Here is a 17,670-nt window from a genome sequence, read left to right as displayed (position 1 = left end):
GAAAGAACTTGTACGTTCAATGAATTCTCCCCTTTAATTCTCTACCGTCATTTTCCTGGAAGTTTAAATAAGAAATACTCTGCAAATGAAACAAGTCATTTCTTGCCTCTGCGTTGATGATCAGGGGAAGGGGGGGGGGAGTGTGACCAAGAGGGAGGGAGGAGGAGGAACACCTCAAACCCTACCACTGATGGCATGTAGCCTCATGGTTGGCTAGGGGAGGGAGAAGCTCAGAGCTCCAAGATTTGCTGCTTGAATCCACTAAATTTGGAACTGATTTGTAGACAAGTTGGAGGGAGTTCAGAGAAAGCCACCAAAACAATTACAGGAATGCAGCTTAATTGGGCCAGCTTGGCTGTGCAACTGCTAAGCAGGGAGCATCAGAGAGTCTGTAGCCAGAGGAAACAGCATCAACACCAGCACAGGGGAGCCGCTTAGCTTGCAAACAGAGGGAGATCCGGAAAAGAACTGGGGCCCAGAGAAGACAAGACACAGCTCGGCCGGCCGGAACGGGCACTTCACAGGAAGACCTCTTGGGTGTTTCTGGCCCTGTGGCTAATCTTCATCCTAGGGCCATTGCTTGCCAAATATCACTGACAACAGTGCATGTATTATTTAATGTGATCTTCACAATTACTCTGCAAGGCGGATGTGTTTATTCCATTTATGCCGATGAAGTGTCAGAGGCTCAGGGACGTTATGTTACGTAACCTGCTCAAGGTCTCTCGGGAGTAAAAAAAAAAAATTTAAACGCAGGCCTGATTGGTTTTTAAGCTCAGACTCAGTTCTGTGATACAGCCACCTCCTGGGAACTGTGACAGGAAGGGAAGAGATGGGGATAGGAGCCCCTGCGGCCGAGGCCCCCAAGGGTTTCTTACCCAGCTAGGCGGAGTCACAGGATGTCAGACGTGCTGGGGTGTGCTGTGTGTGCTGCCTTAGGACAGCTGGTTCCTGGGCCCTGTCTCCTAAGGACCCCCTCCCTTCCAGAGATGGCTCTGGAAGCAGGCAGCGCTAAAATGCTGTCACTGTGTGATTTAAAAGCATCAGAAAGTGTAACATTTATCTATCAGACAGATGTTCCGCTGACATCACAGCTGGGCCCATGCACAGTTGCTGCATTGGCTGTGCACGTTTGTGATATTATCAAAACCTCTCTCCATTTCCAGACCATTGGATATACTGGCCCAAAACTCAAAGTAGTGACTCTTGACCTTTGTGGTCCACAGATGCCTTCAGGAATCTGATGGACGATATGGATCATTTGGCAAGAAAAAATAGACATGCATTTCAATTTGGGGGAAGGAGGCTATGAACCCTTTCGAGGCTCTTCCATGAATCTATTTTGAGGTCTGTGAGCCACATGTTATAAAATTCCCGCTCTAGGAAATGAGAAAACCAGAGGGCAATATGTCCTTCTGAGTCTGTCTCCGGAGCCTTCAGCATCTATCCTATTCTTTCTGTTCTACCGTCCTCCTTCCATTTGGTAGCACGTCCCTGCTCCCAGTGCCATCCTATCTACACCCATTCCACTGGAATGGAAGGGGCAGCCTTGGTCTCGTGTGCTAGTGTGTCCCCATCCCCATCACACTGCCCAACACATGTCTAGGGCTCCATCCACATTTGTTGGTTGATCATCAATTTACTGCACTGAAGAGAGAGAGTAGAAAGATTTGCATGTTCACTCAAGGTATCCAGCCTTTGGTCTTTCTTCCTGGGTGCAGGGTCAGAGACGGGTGTGACGAAAGACTTGGCTTAGGTCAGCTTCCCCAGGAACGGAACCTAGAATGGGGACTGTGTGCGAGGGTTTAGTGCAGGTGTGTTCTCAGACACAGTCTGGAAAGGTGCGAGGGAGGCGGGACAGAGCGAAGAGAGACACCAGGCAAAGCCTTACGCCAGGGACATGAATGTGTGTGAAGAGTAAGGTGACCAGGCTTTTGTACCCCCATATCAGTCAAGGCATGGCATCAGAGACATTTCCTGACAAGGGGGTGCCTATCGGGGCCGGCAGAGGGCAATGCTCAGGAGGAAGGTATGGCTGTGGTCCAGTATGTACTCCCAGCAGCCGGGGGCCGAGTGCATGACCCAGAAAGGTCCAGGTGGGACAGAGACAGTGTCTACTACATACTGCAAGTGCCAGCTCAGGTCAGTGGAAGGGGGCTGTCTAGAACATTGTGCAGAGAAAGGATGAGAAGCCATGTCCTGGCACAGCCGGAAAGCACCAGGACGGGTCAGCCGCCCCCGCTGGTGGCTGAGGAGCAGCGGCAGGCTAGCCATTCTGAGCCCAAGGGGAAGCCAGAGCCATGTTTATTGCCAGAGGTCTACAGTAGTTTAGGGACTCTGGGGCAATTTTATGGATCACACAATTTAGAATCTACGATGTCAGATTATGTTTCTGTGTTTTCACTGATAAAGGTAGAAACCAGACAGGCAGCTGGGAACTAAAAGACACCCCCAACGAAAGCAAAGGAGTCACTTAAATGGACAGCCTTTTAGCAGGGAAGGCAGTCCCACTTAGAGCGCAGACCTGCAGTATATGACCAGAACTGACGTGTCAGAAAATAGACTTGAGGTGCATTTGAGGCCCTTAGAATACCTGCAATGACAGACTGATGGCTAAAACCCCGTGTCTTCAGCTTGTGTCCCCTCACAGGGCCAGCAATATGCCAAGCACACAGTAGTTGTTCAATAAATGTGTTTGCAACCAAACAAACCACGCCTTGGGAAGTTAACTCTTTGAGGCAGGAGGCAATCGCTCCAGAATTTCCAGACAGAGATTCCCACGCAGCGCTGCCAGCCCTCCGAGTGAGAAAGGCAGCCTGGCTTCCGCAGTAGCTCTCAGGATGTGGTGGGTGAGCTTCCGCTCCCCTGTGATGATCACAGGCTTCGGTGTCAGGAGGAACTGGCGTGCAGCGTAGAGGGACAGCGATTTCAGATGTTGTACTTGGGTTTGATTTCCATGGGCTTGGCTGGCCTGGTGGTGATTGAAGGAGCCTGTTCCTCACCCCAGCGGAGCTCCAGAGCGAGGGCTGCAGTGATGGCCTCTCAGGTTCTCTTAGACCCAGGGGAGGCAATGTAAGCCCAGATGTGCTCTAACAGACAGCAATGAGGACAATATAGCCACAGCCACGACCACCAATGGCTGGACCACCACTTTACAGGTTTTATTCCTTGAGTCAAAACAACTCAGTGAGATGGGCAGGGGAGGAATAACAACCCGTGGATGTTCTGGGCCGGGTGGAGGAGGGGAAGGGGGTGGGAAAGGAGCCTACCCTGCAGGGCGCCATGGAATCACACTTCTAGGGGAACCGGAATTGGCCCAGGCGGCTGTCGTCACGGTGGGACATGCAGTATGGTTCTTGAGAGGAGGGCAAGTAAGAGGTTGTATAATGGGTGGGTCTCCCCGCAGAAGGGTGCCCTTCCTTGGCATTAATCCAGAGAGTTTTTTGCTTCCTTCTGCTCGGTCATTCTCAGCCTTCAAATAGAAATATGAACCATTACTTTCACACCTAGGTGAATGCCCTGGACTGAAACCAGGAGTGCAGACAGATATCATGCAGCAATACACAGAGCAGTGATAGTCACCAAAGGGTAAAAACAACCTACCTGTCCACCAACAGGTGCATGGATAACCAAAAGGGGGTATATACATACAATGGGATATTACCCAGCCTTATAAAGGAATGAATGGCGAGTGGTCCGTGCTACAACACGGCTAAGTCTTGAAGACATTGTGCTGGATGAAATAAATGGACAGATATAGTGCAGTTCCACTTATATGAGGTGTATAGAATAGGCAAATTCGAAGAAACGGAAAATAGAATAGAGGTTGGTGGAGGCTGGGAGGAAGAGGGAATGCAGATTTACTGTTTAATGGGTACAGGATTTCTGTTAGGGATGATGAAAAGTTTCTAGAGATGGATAGTGATGATCTCTGCCTAGCATTGTATCTGAGTTTTTTGAGAACGAGAGGAAGGGAGGGGGGAGGGAGACAGAGAGAGAGAAGCATCAACTCATTGTTCTGCTTTCTTGTGCACCCACTGATTGCTTCTCATAAGTGCCCTGACTGGGGCTCGAACCAACAACCTCGAGGTCGAGCTGGTGTCCCTGGGATCAGGCTAGCAACCCTGGGATAAAGCTGGGCACCTCATGCCCTGGGATGACACTCTACCCACTGTGCCATCAGCCAGGGCTACATTACATAGCATTTTAATATCTCTGAATTGTGTACAGAAAAGGGTTAAAATGGCAAATTTATGTGTGCATTTTCCTGTAATTAGAATAAATGGATAGATGAATGGATGGGTTAGTGACTGAATAAATAAGAAAACAAATTGAGTTCAGGGCTCAAGGCCTTCGAAAGTGTTTCTAGATTCTGCCTGACTGAAACAGCATTCTCTGCACCTGTGACACACTGTTCTCTGATTCTTAATGCGGTTGCCTGTCTCTACACTGAGCTGGGAGCTTCTGTGGGCCATGTCCTTTTCTACTTTATATTTCTGGCTCTCACCAAATGCCTAGCATATTATGAAAATTTGACAATTCTGTTTTAAATCAATGGGTCTGATAGCTTTTTAAATTTTATTTACAAACAAGATTTAATAATGTGCACAAGAATAGTTTGCCCCCAAATAAGAAAACCACATATTGTTTTGTTTCAAAAGGTTACAAACTCAGAGCCTGAAAAATCTTTTCCAAGGTCATCAGCGGAGGAAGATTCTGTTTTTGGAACCGCCCAGCAGCGAATGGTCAGGTTTCTGTCCGTCCAGGCAGCCTCTCATCGTGAGCACGAGGGACAGTGCGGTTTACACCCCACTCTGCACGCTCCCCTTGAGCCACCTTCAGTACCGCCTGTTCATCTTCTTGAACTTCTCTGAGTGATAGTCATCAGTGGCCTTCTCGTTAGCGGGGCGCTTGCGGTTAGGGGGAGACCGATCAGGCTCTGGCTTCTCTGTGTCACCCACTCTCAAGGGACGGGCTTTGGGCTCTTCTTTATTTCTCCGTATGGGGGCATTGAGCTTCTCGTGATAAAATCGGTTGCGCTGCACGTAATTCACCGCCATGTTGGTGGGCACAAAGGATATCTCACTGTCTTTCTTCTTGTTCTGCTGCTCTGCCAGCAAACGAGCCTTGGCGTCCTCCGTGGAAATGATATTTTTTATTTTAGCATCGATGCCCAGGTCCACCTCGGGGATGCGGCTCAGCATCTGGTTGAAAAGCATCTCCCCCGTCTTCTTCGCGGAGGAGACGCGGATGTTTTCCGGGAGTTCGTAAAAACAGTCCTCTACATTCTTGGGCTTCACTTTCTGTTCTTCGTATTCCACGATCCCTTTCCTCTTCTTCAGCTCTGTCTCAATGTACTTCATCATGTCGGCGTCCTCATCCCTCCGGTTGGTTTTCGCAGAAAAAGGTGTCCCCAGGTGGAGGTCTTCCTCTTCACTGATCTTATCTTTGCCCCTTTCCTTCAGTTTCTTCATGTCCACCCTACCGCCCGTCTTCATCTGAAAGGGATCATCCACGAGAGTGGTCTCTTCCTGGACCTTCTCTCCCACCAGCAGCGCCACAGCACTCACTCCGTTGGGCCTCTTCCTCAAGTTCTGCACCTCTCGGGTCTCTTTTAGTTTTAATCGAACCTCTTCTGAGTCCTGCTCATCTTCCTCCGACTCTGAATCGGCCCGGCGCCGGCGGAAAGTCTTCCCGATGACCGGCATGGTGGCGCCGGGCCCCCGCGCTCAAGGTGCTGCGCCGCTGCGCGGTGGCCTGGGCTGTTTCCGGCGTGCAGCAGAAACAGACACCAGCTACTACCTGTATCACAATAGTGGTTGGTTAAGCTTGGCTCAGGTTCTTTTTAAATGTTTCTTATTGTCCTTTCCATCATAATTTTTTTTTTTTTTCATTTTTCCGAAGCTGGAAACGGGGAGGCAGTCAGACAGACTCCTGCATGTGCCCGACTGGGATCCACCCACAGGCCCACCAGGGGACGATGTTCTGCCCCTCTGGGGCGTCGCTCTGTTGCATCCAGAGCCATTCTAGCGCCTGAGGCAGAGGCCACAGAGCCATCCCCAGCGCCCTGGCCATCTTTGCTCCAATGGAGCCTCGGCTGCGGGAGGGGAAGAGAGAGACAGAGAGGAAGGAGAGGGGGAGGGGTGGAGAAGCAGATGGGCGCTTCTCCTGTGTGCCCTGGCCGGAATCGAACCCGGGACTCCTGCACGCCAGGCTGATGCTCTACCACTGAGCCAACCAGCCAGGGCCTCCATCATAATTTTAATAAGCAATATAGTAAGCAGATTGATTAAAAAAAACACTGAATCTCAGATATGAAAGAAATGGTATAGACAGTTTATTTTATTGTATTGTATTGTATTGTATTTTTCCAAAGTGAGAAGCTGGTGTGGGGTGGGGGGCAGGCAGACAGACAGACTCCTGCATGCACCAAACCTGGATCCACCCAGCATGCCCACCAGGGGGCGATGCTCGGCCCCTCTGGGGTGTTGCTCCACTGCAATCGGAGCCATTCTAGGGCCTGAGGTGGAGGCCATGGAGCCATCCTCAGCAACCGGGCCAACTTTGCTGCAACGGAGCCTTGGTTGTGGGAGGAGAAGAGAGAGACAGAGAGAAAGGAGAGAGGGAAAGGTGGAGAAGCAGATGGGCGCTTCTCCTGTGTGCCCTGGCCAGGAATCGAACCTGGGACTTCCACACTTTGGGCCGATGCTCTACTGCTGAGCCAACTGGCCAGGGAGGCCAGTAGACAGTTTATTAACAGTTCTTAACATGCACTGATACCCTTACCAAGGAAATTCTTCCTCTCCCTGTCCCTCTCTGTAGCTTAACTGGACTCCTCCTTTAGGTCTTAATATAGACACCATCATCTGTGGGAAGCCTCTTTTACCAGGTAACTTCTGCTATCCGTGTCCTAAACTGCCAGGAGATTACAATGTATTGTCCTCTCCTGTCATCATGCTTGTCGCACCATGTTGTATACTTTTTCTGTCTTCCCCACTGGACAGTGAACTCCATGAGGGCAGAGACTGCTACATTCCCAGCATGTAGCAAAACTCCTAGCACATGATGGTACTCAATAAATAGTATGCATTGAACAGGCGGCTAAAGGAATGAGGAGTGAATGAATGCAGTAAGGTGGGCGTGACACTGTACAGAGTGTGTGGCCAATTCCTTTCAACTAGCTGAAACAGATGAGGGAGGTAAGGTCCAGAGAGAGAAAGTGAATTTTCTTAGGTGCACAGAAAATCAATAGGCAAAGGAGAACTAGAATCCAGAAATCCTGGCTCATGGATATCTGTGCTATTTCCATTATAACACTACTTTCTGCTCCCCTAAAGGTCAATATTTCTGTCTGAGATGATCTATGACCTCGTACCTTTGGGATTAAGTCATAAACTCACCATGCATAGTGTTTTGAAAGTATCATCCATTTTAACAGAGGGATTTTGGAGAGCAATGCATTAAAGCAAAATGTCTTTTGTAGAACTTAGTTTAAAACATTGGACTTGGCTGGTGAAGAATAGAATTTGAGGCATTGTACATTCTCTTTGGGCATCCCTCGCATTTTATCATGAGACTAGGCTGCCTCCTTAGGAAAATCTGGATCAAGTGGGATTGTCATGAAGGCAGCTGAAACCTGCTTGCCTGAAGTTCTGGTCAAGGCTGGTGGCAGATGCGGAGGGAGGGGAGGAGAGGATAAAGGGTGAGAGATAAGATCTACCTGAAAGCTATAAACAGAAAGATGAGTAAAAATGTGCCCATCTGTTTCTAATTCTATCAAGAGGAGAAAGTGAACAGCCTTCAGTCCTTAATCACAACCATGTCCAGTGTGAAGAAATGGGATGTGCTTCATTCATAAATGTTGGTAGGCAGGCCCCTTCTTCTTCACTTACTATAAGCAATGTACCCAACCTCAAGGCATGAGCTATGACCAGTCCAAGCTAGTCATCACAGTCCTCTTTCCCTTCATCAATGATTGGTCTAGCAGGGAGCATGTGATCCAGTTCTAGCCAATAAAACACAAGGAGACAAGTCCATCTGGTGTTTTAGGGGAAAAGTTTTTTTTTTCCTTGGGAAGGAGAAAGCTAGTTTTTGCTCTCATTACACTCCTTTCTCCTTGAGGCTCTGATGTGCAAGAACATGGTGCGCTTAGCCACAGCAGCCATCTTGGAACCTTGAGGGAAGGTGTTGCAGGCACACGGAGGGCAGACTAGCAGGACCAGGAGTTTTTGATAACATCCTTGACTCACTGAACTGACCCAGAAACCTCTTGTCTCTGGTTTCTTGGTAAGGAAATACTAAATATCCACATGGGTTAAGTTATTGTTAGGTTTATGGTTTCAGCAAACTTCTCTAAAGTAAATATTTTCAGCTTTGGGGGCTCTATGATCTCTATCACAAATATTTAGTGTCTGGCATTGTAGCACCACAACCACCATATGATTGAGCTGCATTTCAATAAAACTTTATTTTCACAAACACAGCAGGCCAGATTGGTCCACAGGCCATAGTTCACTAAGTCCTGGTTTAGATTGTTGGTACATCCATCTCTACAAATATTTATTAAGACCCTCCTATGTTCCAGCCACTGTTCTAGGTACTGGGGCTAAATCAGAAATCAAAACATCTCCAGTCTCACTCTGGCTGGATAGCTCGGTTGGTTAGAGCATTGTCCTGATAGGCAAAGGTTGTGGGTTCGATTCCCCATCAGGGCACATATAAGGGCAGATAGATATGTCTGTTTTTTTCTCTCTCTCTCCCTTCTTCTCTCTCTAAAGTAAGTAAAATAAAAAAATTTTTTTTAAGTATATCAGATCTGTGGCCTGTGAAGCTTACGCACTGCTCAGGGAGACAGGTAAAAACCCAGTAAACGGGTTGCAGATTGTGATTGATGCTGTGATGGACACTGAATGACGCGCAGTTCTGAGGTTGGGCAGGGCAGTGGGGATGGACCCGGTTTCAATGAGTTGGTGAGAGGAAGGTGACAATTGAGACTTATAACAGGCAGCAGGGACTGGAAATGTAAACACTTTAGGGCAGGGCCAGGTTTAACATATTCAGGAAGCACTAGAGGTTCCAGAGGGAGCAGACCAGGGAGAGAGAAGTAGGCAGGGCCCAGATCACCAGGGGCCTGGGGGGCCTGAGAGGAATCACAGATTTTGTGCCCAGAGCAAGCACAGGGCGAGGTGCGGTAATGATTTACACTTTACAGGGGCCGCGTGAGTGTTCATGGACTGCGGGAGGCAGGGGCGAAGCAGAGCGGGCCTTTGGGATGCTCTCTCAACATCCCACGAACTTTATACAGGGCAATCTCAACTCACTTAAGTTGTGCATACAGCAGGTTCCCCTGGATGGTAGAGATGGGTTGAGGGGGAGAAAGCCTAGGAATATACAAGCACCAGAAAGAGAGTTCCAGAAAGAAAAACTGGCTTCTCTATGCAGATATTTAGGAAGCCACTATTTAATAAGGCCCCATGACAGAGTTGCCCGGTACGTCTGCATCCTCAGCAGCTCAGAGCGGAGCCTGCATGCTTGCTGGGTTGTCCTAAGATGAGGAAGGGGTGACACAGGTCATAGCTGCAGCCTGGCTGGCGGTAGGACCAGTGAGGCTTGTGCCCACCTCTGCCATAGTGTTCTGTGACTCAGTCTCCCCCACAGCACTCTACTCTGAAAAGACACCCATGGAGGGGCTGCTCAGACTGTGCATTTATTCCTCACTTTGTCTCACAGAGGATTTGAGGCAGCTTTCAAGAAACGCATGTAATGCAATAGAAAAAAAAATCTAAATATAGCAAAGCTAATACAAATCAGATGAAAGGTCCAGACCAAGAGGCAGAAGAGGAAGCCAAAACGCAGGTTATCACACCCCGCGACACCCTGCGTGGCTGCCGTCACAGAGAGGTCGGGAAACCCATCTGTTCACAGAGTCCTACTGCATCACTCATATTCCCTTGGGCATTCTACAGTTTCCCGAACTTACTCCAGCCCTTGGGCCTTTCTTGCCAGTGACGGGGAGATCCGCAGGCACCTGTGCTGGTGCCCATGAGGAGGGCCCCTCTCCCTTAACCTGCCTCTGAGGTGATCTCAGAAATGCTGTTTCTCCTTCTCTGGACGGGGAGGAAGCGCTGCAGCTGGTGTTCACAATTTTCTACTCAATTGCTTTGTTTTGGGCTTGGTTTAGCTTAATGATTTCCCAATCAGATCTGAATTTCTTCACATTACTGAAGTCAAAATGCTAACAAGCAAGACAAACGGAACCAAGAGCTGAGAGTCTCATCCCAAAGTGACGGGGAAGGCAGCTACGTCCTGGGCCAGAGCCCCGGGGAGTGGACCAAGGCCAGAGGGCCACCACCAAGGGCGCATCGATGGAAACAGCGAGCGGCGGCCGGCCTGGCGCCTGCTCGGATTCCAGGCGAAATGCTCGCTAACCCAGACCAGAGAGCTCAATACTCTGCTCCGGGTGGGCCACTTTGGACAAATCATTAGTCATTTCCCCTCATCTCCCTCCCCAGCCAAGTGGGATTGGCTAGTTTATCGGGAAGGGGTTGACCTCTAGGCTGGAAGGAAGAGCTACCCCCCCCCCCCCCAGAGGACGGAGATGCGATGGCGGATAGCTGATCACCACGTGACTCCCCCCAGAGGACGGAGGATGCGATGGCGGATAGCTGATCACCACGTGACTCCCCCCAGAGGACGGAGGATGCGAGGATGCGATGGCGGATAGCTGATCACCACGTGACTCCCCCCAGAGGACGGAGGATGCGAGGATGCGATGGCGGATAGCTGATGACCACGTGACTCCTCCCTGGCTTGGTCTGCCTCATAGTCACCTCTCTCTGCCCCCTTCTCCTCCAGCCTTTTCCCTCCCTCCTCCACTGTCCCACCGACCTGGTCTTCAGGCCATTGGTTATCTCTATCTTGGGTCCTTCTGACCAGGCAGTTCCTGTTTCGTGTCCCCTCTCTGGCTCAGCACCCCTAGGCTCTCAGAATCCTTCTTTTGTGAACTGTCTCCCCAAGCAGTCCAGGCAGGAGGGGTCACTCCTACGTCTGGTTCCCACCTCCCATCCCTCTAAAGCCCACCCACCCCAACACAAGGTCATCCCAGAGGGGGCTCTGTCCGTCACAGTTGGGTACTCTCAGCTTGCAGGCCTGGCAGATGGGTCCAGATATAGATATCACCTGCCTCACCTGTGCCAGGTGAAAGGACGCCTCGTTCAGCTGAACCTGGTGGGGATGTCAGGGTCTGTCACGAGAGAGGTAGCCTGGGGTCCTGACACAGGGTGACTCAACTCCTTCCGGTTTGCCTGGGACTTTCCCAGTTTTAAAACGGGAAGTCCCACATCCTGGGAACCCGCTGAGGCCTGGGTAAACTGGGGTGGTTGCTCATCCTGCGAGAGAACCGGGCTTAGAGTATGAGAACAAGCTCCATACCACCCGCGTAACCCCTGGCAACACACGTCTCCCTCTCTATAAACTAAGGACTATAATGCCTCCCCTGCCTGCCTCGCTGGGCTATTCTAGGGGTCACATCAGATATTAGATGTGAAAGTGCTTAAGGAACACTAAAGTACCGGACAGATGTAAGAGGGGTTTTATTACCCAGTGTTTATGACCCGGAGGCCAGAGTATTAGCAATTTCAATTAATCAAATAAATGGAAAAATAAATTGGTTTTATGGAAACAGATTCCCGTACCTTGCCAAGGGTTCAGGGCTGGGGCAAGGGAAGGGAGAGAATCCAGGGAACGCATAGTTTTCGCTGGGCTAAACCCAGGCAGCAGCTCACCCCGGTCCACCTTGGCTCCGGGAGCCCAGAACACACATGCCTGGGACCTGCAGGCTCAGCCCCAGGACAGGGTGGCATCGAGATCCCTTCTCAGAGGAATCAAAGGTGGTTTACTCTTCATTGCCCGTGCTGCGGTTAAATAAAACTGCCCAGTGTCAGCGGGCATCACTTCCGTGATTTACATGGGACTTCACAAGCTGCTTGAGTGATTACCCTCGGACATCGGTATGTATTCTGGTCATGTTCAGGAAGCAGCATTCTGAAGACCTGATTCAGGAGGAGGTGGAAACAAACCTCTCCCCTTCTACTCTAGAGATTGTGCTGGGACACTGATCGATACAAAGTACCAGCAGAATCAAGACAGGCACTGTCCTGGAGTCTGAGTCCTGATGCTTAGCTTAGAGTTGAAAATGGACATAATTATAATGAGCTGGCTCCCTTTCTTCCATACTGGAAGGAAGGTCATGGTTGAGGCATAAAAATGAAACTGACAGCCAGGTGTCCCCTCTGAAGGACTTTCTCTGCTAGTTGAGGAGATGGGTAAAGAAATGGCCACATGGAAACAGTTCTAATATAAGGCCATCCAAGTGCACAGTAAGAACCATTTGTGCCAAAGTGGACTTAGGCAGAGAGAGAATCTCATCAATAATTTGGGAGCAAGGTGTACTGGGGACAATTTGCAATTCAGATCATCTGTCATTGTATAATTAGGAATGGATTGTACCCAGTTCTGGTTTACGGGTTTGTGGAATCGGGCACTGTGAGTCCAATAAAGAAAAACAGCCATAACAAATCTAATAGCCTTTCCTCCCCCCAGCTCTGCTAATCAATGAGACCATCGAAAAAGCAGTTTTGCCCTGCGTGGGTCAAGCCACAGCTTTTCAGTTAGCCTGGTGGAAGTCACTGGTGTCCCATACTCTTTCCATCTGGAGCGTGGTGTGACGGCCAGACAACCCTCACCCCACCCCTCTCATTACGATACTGCCTGCTGATGGAAAGCCAACAGCAATGAGAAGGAAGGGAATTTGCCTAGATTAAAATAACAGTGTCCAATGCTCTTTAAAGTGATAAATGTTTTTAAATTAGAGAATGTTCTTGAAGTTTGCCATATTACAGGGGAGAAAAACAAGGCTCGGAGTGTGTATGAGGGGGTGGGACATGGGGAGGGATCAAGCACATAGTTGGGAAAACAAAGATTAAATTTTGGAGGATTCTGACCCTACCTGTGACATTGTATGAAATAGGTATTGAATAATTCCACCAGGTGATCCACTGTTCTAAGAGCTTGCTATGCAATCCCTTGTTTAATCTTTGTGACAACCCTTGAGGTAGTTACTATTATTTGATCTTCATTTTGCAGATGGGAAAACCAAGGCACAGAGAGGTTAAGTAACTTGCCAAAGGTCATGGAGCTAGCCAACTAAACTGAGATTAGACCTCAAGTCTAGACATCATCCTCTTAAGCACTCACTTCTTAGCTATATGGCCTCTTGGTTGAGCACATCTGGAAACTACAGTTTTTTGTTTTTTGGCAAGATACTTATTAAAAATGTATCCATTTATTTCATTTATAAATCTTTGTTTCGCATCTACTCTATACCAGGTTCTGGGGTCTTCAAATAAGTAACAGCCAGTTTTTACCCTCGAGGAGCTCACAGTCTATAATGCCCTTCCCTTAAGTGGCAGCCTTCTATTTCATGAACTGCACTAGTTTTCTGTTGTAAATAATTACCACAAACCTTGGGACTTAAGACTACACACAGGCATTAGCACACAGATCTGTAGGCCCGCCAGTCACTAGCGCGTGGACCTGTAGGCTCGCCGGTCACTAGCACGCAGACCTGTAGGCCCGCCAGTCACTAGTGCAAGACCTGTAGGCCCGCCAGTCACTAATGCAAGACCTGTGGGTCCGCCGGTCACTAGCGCCGGTCACTAGCGCGCGGTCCTGTAGGCCCACCAGCCACTAGAGCACAGACCTGTAGGCCCGCCAGTCACTAGTGCAAGACCTGTAGGCCCGCCAGCCACTACGCGCAGACCTGTAGGCCCGGCAGTCACTAGCGTGCAGACCTGTAGGCCCGGCAGTCACTAGTGCAAGACCTGTAGGCCCGCCAGTCACTAATGCAAGACCTGTAGGTCCGCCGGTCACTAGCGCCGGTCACTAGCGCGCGGTCCTGTAGGCCCACCAGCCACTAGAGCACAGACCTGTAGGCCCGCCAGTCACTAGTGCAAGACCTGTAGGCCCGCCAGCCACTACGCGCAGACCTGTAGGCCCGGCAGTCACTAGCGCGCAGACCTGTAGGCCCGCCGGTCACTAGCGCAAGACCTGTAGGCCCGCCGGTCCCTAGCGCGGACCTGTAGGCTCGCCGGTCACTAGCGCGCGGACCTGTAGGCCCGCCGGTCCCTAGCGCGTGGACCTGTAGGCCCGCCGGTCCCTAGCGCGCAGACCTGTAGATGAGAAGCCCAAATGGCCGCAGCTGGGCTCTTTGTTTAGTGTCTCACCAGACTGAAATCAAGGTCAGCCGGCCTGAACTCTTCCCTGGAGTCCCTGGGGGAAACTCCATTTCCAGGATCACTTGGGTTGTTAGGGGTAGGTGCTAGGGATTACTCCTGTTTTACAGAGGAGGGAATGAAGCCCAGAGAGGTTCTCAGTCTTCTGCAGGACCACACTGGTGGGACTGATGGGGTCCCAGTTCCAGTCTATGAAACTCAGAAAGCAGATGCCCTCTCTGTTCTCCACATGCTGCGGGGGTAGGGGCGGGGCGGGGCGGGGGCGGGGGTAGGGGCGGTCGTGTGTGAGTGGATACAGGGCTCCTGGGTACAAACCCTGCCCCAACCATCACGTCATCATGGCCACTACTCAGACAACGGAATGCACCAAGTTCTCACTCACTATGCACTTAGTCCTCACAAGGGCCCTGTGAGGCAGAGGTCATTATCATTCCCATTTTGTAGCTGAAGAAACTGAGGCACCATGAGCTTAAGTCAGTCACACAACTGGTTGGAAGGAGACCAGGGTTCAAAGCTAGACAGTCTGGGTCCAGAGCCTGCATTCTGAGTGCCATCCTGCATTTCCCGTCAGAAATTAAGAAGGAATGAAAAAGACATATGCGAACCTTGCCCGGGGAGTGGAGAGGTAAGTGCTGTCTGCTGGGCACCATACTATGGGCTCCATCTATCCAACCACATTTAACATCTACATTTGCAACAAGTCTGGATGTGGAGAGTAGATTGCCTGAGGCCACGCAGCTATGAAGTGCTAGAGGCAGAATTTGAACCGGCTTCTCTAACACCTAGGCTTTTTCCATCAGACAGCATGATCCACTGGTGGCCCTGTGTCCACAACAGTTTGGGACAGATTGAGAGCCTGAAAGCTGAAGGGAACAGGGCTCAGCCAGGTCAGTGTAGTCTAGGTGGACTTCCAAGAGGAGGTGAGAGAGAAGGTGAGTGAGTGAGGAGGTACAGTTGTAGCTATTTGGATGCCTTGGCTCTGACTAGAAACTCCATTTTTTTTATTTAAAAAAATACTTGCATTGGATTACCATAAATAAATGGTGAGCCCTCTTTCTAAATTGGCTTATTTTCCCCACGTGTTAACTAATTACTGGCATGGCATAGTCGGCAGGCAGCCCCTCGCCGAGCCTGCGGAGTCATTAGCTGTGGCAGCCCCTGCTTTCTCAGCATGCACGTTTAAAGAGCCCCTCCTCACTGTTAGCCTCCCCTCTCCCCATGACATGAGTTCAGAGCAGCTTGACTCCCCTGTCTCAAATACAGCTTTCATGGAAAGGAAAGCAAGGCAGGCACACATTTAGAGCCCCATTCAGATGGCACGGCCCCTGGGAACCCCTGGGATTAAAACACATCCTTGTAGAGTTTTTTTTGCAGATAGCACCACTGAGCCACCCAGCACTGCCCAATATGAGAGAGGGAACGTGGCATTCTCTGGGGAAAGAGGACGAACCATAGGAAGGCTTGAATACTCATTCAGAGCCCCTTCACTGTGCAGAGATCCTTTCTTCACCCTTCAGTTAAGGAGGATTGTCTACTAACAAAACTCTTTCCGAGTGTTAGTATTTGTATGTAAAGGTAGCGAAATATTGTGTCTTTACCTCATTATCTACATTTCTCAGTGCCTCCTAATCAGACTAACGGGTCGCCTATTTGTGGAATTGTGATGGCGTTCTGTGGCATCTGTGGAACGCTCCTTGTCTGTGAAGGGGACAGTTTACACGGCTTGTCTTGTTGAACAGTCACATAAACCTTCGGAGTTCCGCGCTGTTAGAATCTCCATCTTCAGATGAGAAAAACGAGGCAGGAAAAAGGGGTCAGCGATAAATCAAGCCACAAGGTAGTGACAGGGCCAGGACTTAACCCTACCAACCCCGGCTCCAGAGTTGATTCTTAGCCATGCTCCACTGTTGGTAGAATAGGCTGGAACACTGAATTCTGTGACCAGCCCCTTAGTTATCATACAAGGAAACCAGCGTGCATGGGGGACAGGTCCCCATCATGCGGCCCGCTAGTGGCCGAGCTGGGAGGAAAACCCCGATTTCCCCAGTCCTAGGGCCACGTTCTTTCTATTCTGCCAAAGCAGCTGGACGAACCTGAGCCCATAACCGGTTTCTGCTACCTGTTGGCTGAATGGCCTTGGACAAATGACTAGACTGTTTCCTCATTTGTGGAGTAGCGATATTAACACACATCTTGTGGATTTGAAGCAAAGATGGGAAAGGAGAGTCCCTGTACTAGCACTTTGGACATAATAAATCCTGTTCTTTCTTTTCTCTCTCTAAAGCAAAGCGTTAGAAACAGAGGAGAACCAGCTCTATTGACTATCCCACAATATCTGTGTGAAGATATATGCAGTCTGTGTACTGACAATAGATGAATATGCATGAAAAATAAAGCGTTCCTATAAATCAGTGGCTCCTGACTGAGGGTGATTTGGCAATGGCTGGAGACAGGCCTGTCACAACTGGGATGGGAGGCGGGGATTTGCTGTTGACATCTAATGAGAAGAGGCCAGGGCTACTGCTAAAGAGCCTACGATTGCAGAACAGTCCCCTCAAGAGAGAGGAGCACCTGGTCCAAAATGTCAATAGTGATGCTGTTAAGAAACCCAGTGATAAATCACCATGAGCAAAGATCAACAATTAAATAGAAAAATGGACCTAAGATTTGGAGAGGTAAGATACGGAAGTGGAAAAGAGAAATGGTCCATAAGCATGAAAATGTGCCCTGCCTCACTGGTTATCGGCGGGGAATGCAAATTAAAGCAAAATTAAGGTGCCATTTTCCACCATCAAATCGGCAGGAATTAAAACGTGTGAGAGTTCCAGGCGTCGGTTGGGTGGTTGAGCAATGCGAACTCATGCTGATGCAGGTCTGACCACTTTGGAGAGCAATTTAACAATCCCTAGTTAAATCGAAGATGCACATAACCAAACTGAGCAAATTCTGCCCTAGAGAAATCATCCTCCAGGTGCCGGGAGAGGTATGAGCAAGAAGGCTAATGGCAGCTCTCTAACAGTGAAAGCAGAAACAACGTAACCGCCCATCACGGGGAAGTAGATGAGGAAATGCATAAACATGTATCATTGTGGGCAAACAGCAAAAACTCGGGGAGGCAAAAAGTTAACAGTGGATCCTAAAGACAGTGTTTATGATTATGTGAAGATTTAAAACCGGCAAAGCAAACTGTTGACAACGCTGATATTCACTATTACACATAAAGGAAAAGCATCAAATATGGCCCAGGCACATGCCTTTCCGCATGATAGTTACGTCTGGGGAAGGCAGGAGTGACCTCTAGGAGTCACCCAGGATTTCTGTTATATTTATCATGTTTCATTTCTTAAGTGGGTGGTGGGTATTTGTTCTGTTACCTTCT

At 49.6% G+C, this 17,670-nt stretch overlaps 1 pseudogene; it reads right to left on the bottom strand.

Annotated features, from left to right (window-relative positions):
• Positions 1–4,748: 4,748 nt before the first annotated feature.
• On the bottom strand, positions 4,749–5,776 carry LOC136393659 (splicing factor C9orf78 pseudogene; annotated as a pseudogene).
• Positions 5,777–17,670: the final 11,894 nt, after the last annotated feature.

The sequence above is a fragment of the Saccopteryx leptura genome, chromosome 2 (assembly GCF_036850995.1).
Source record: "Saccopteryx leptura isolate mSacLep1 chromosome 2, mSacLep1_pri_phased_curated, whole genome shotgun sequence".
Lineage (NCBI taxonomy): Eukaryota > Metazoa > Chordata > Mammalia > Chiroptera > Emballonuridae > Saccopteryx > Saccopteryx leptura.
This window is presented reverse-complemented; position numbering and strand designations above follow the sequence as displayed.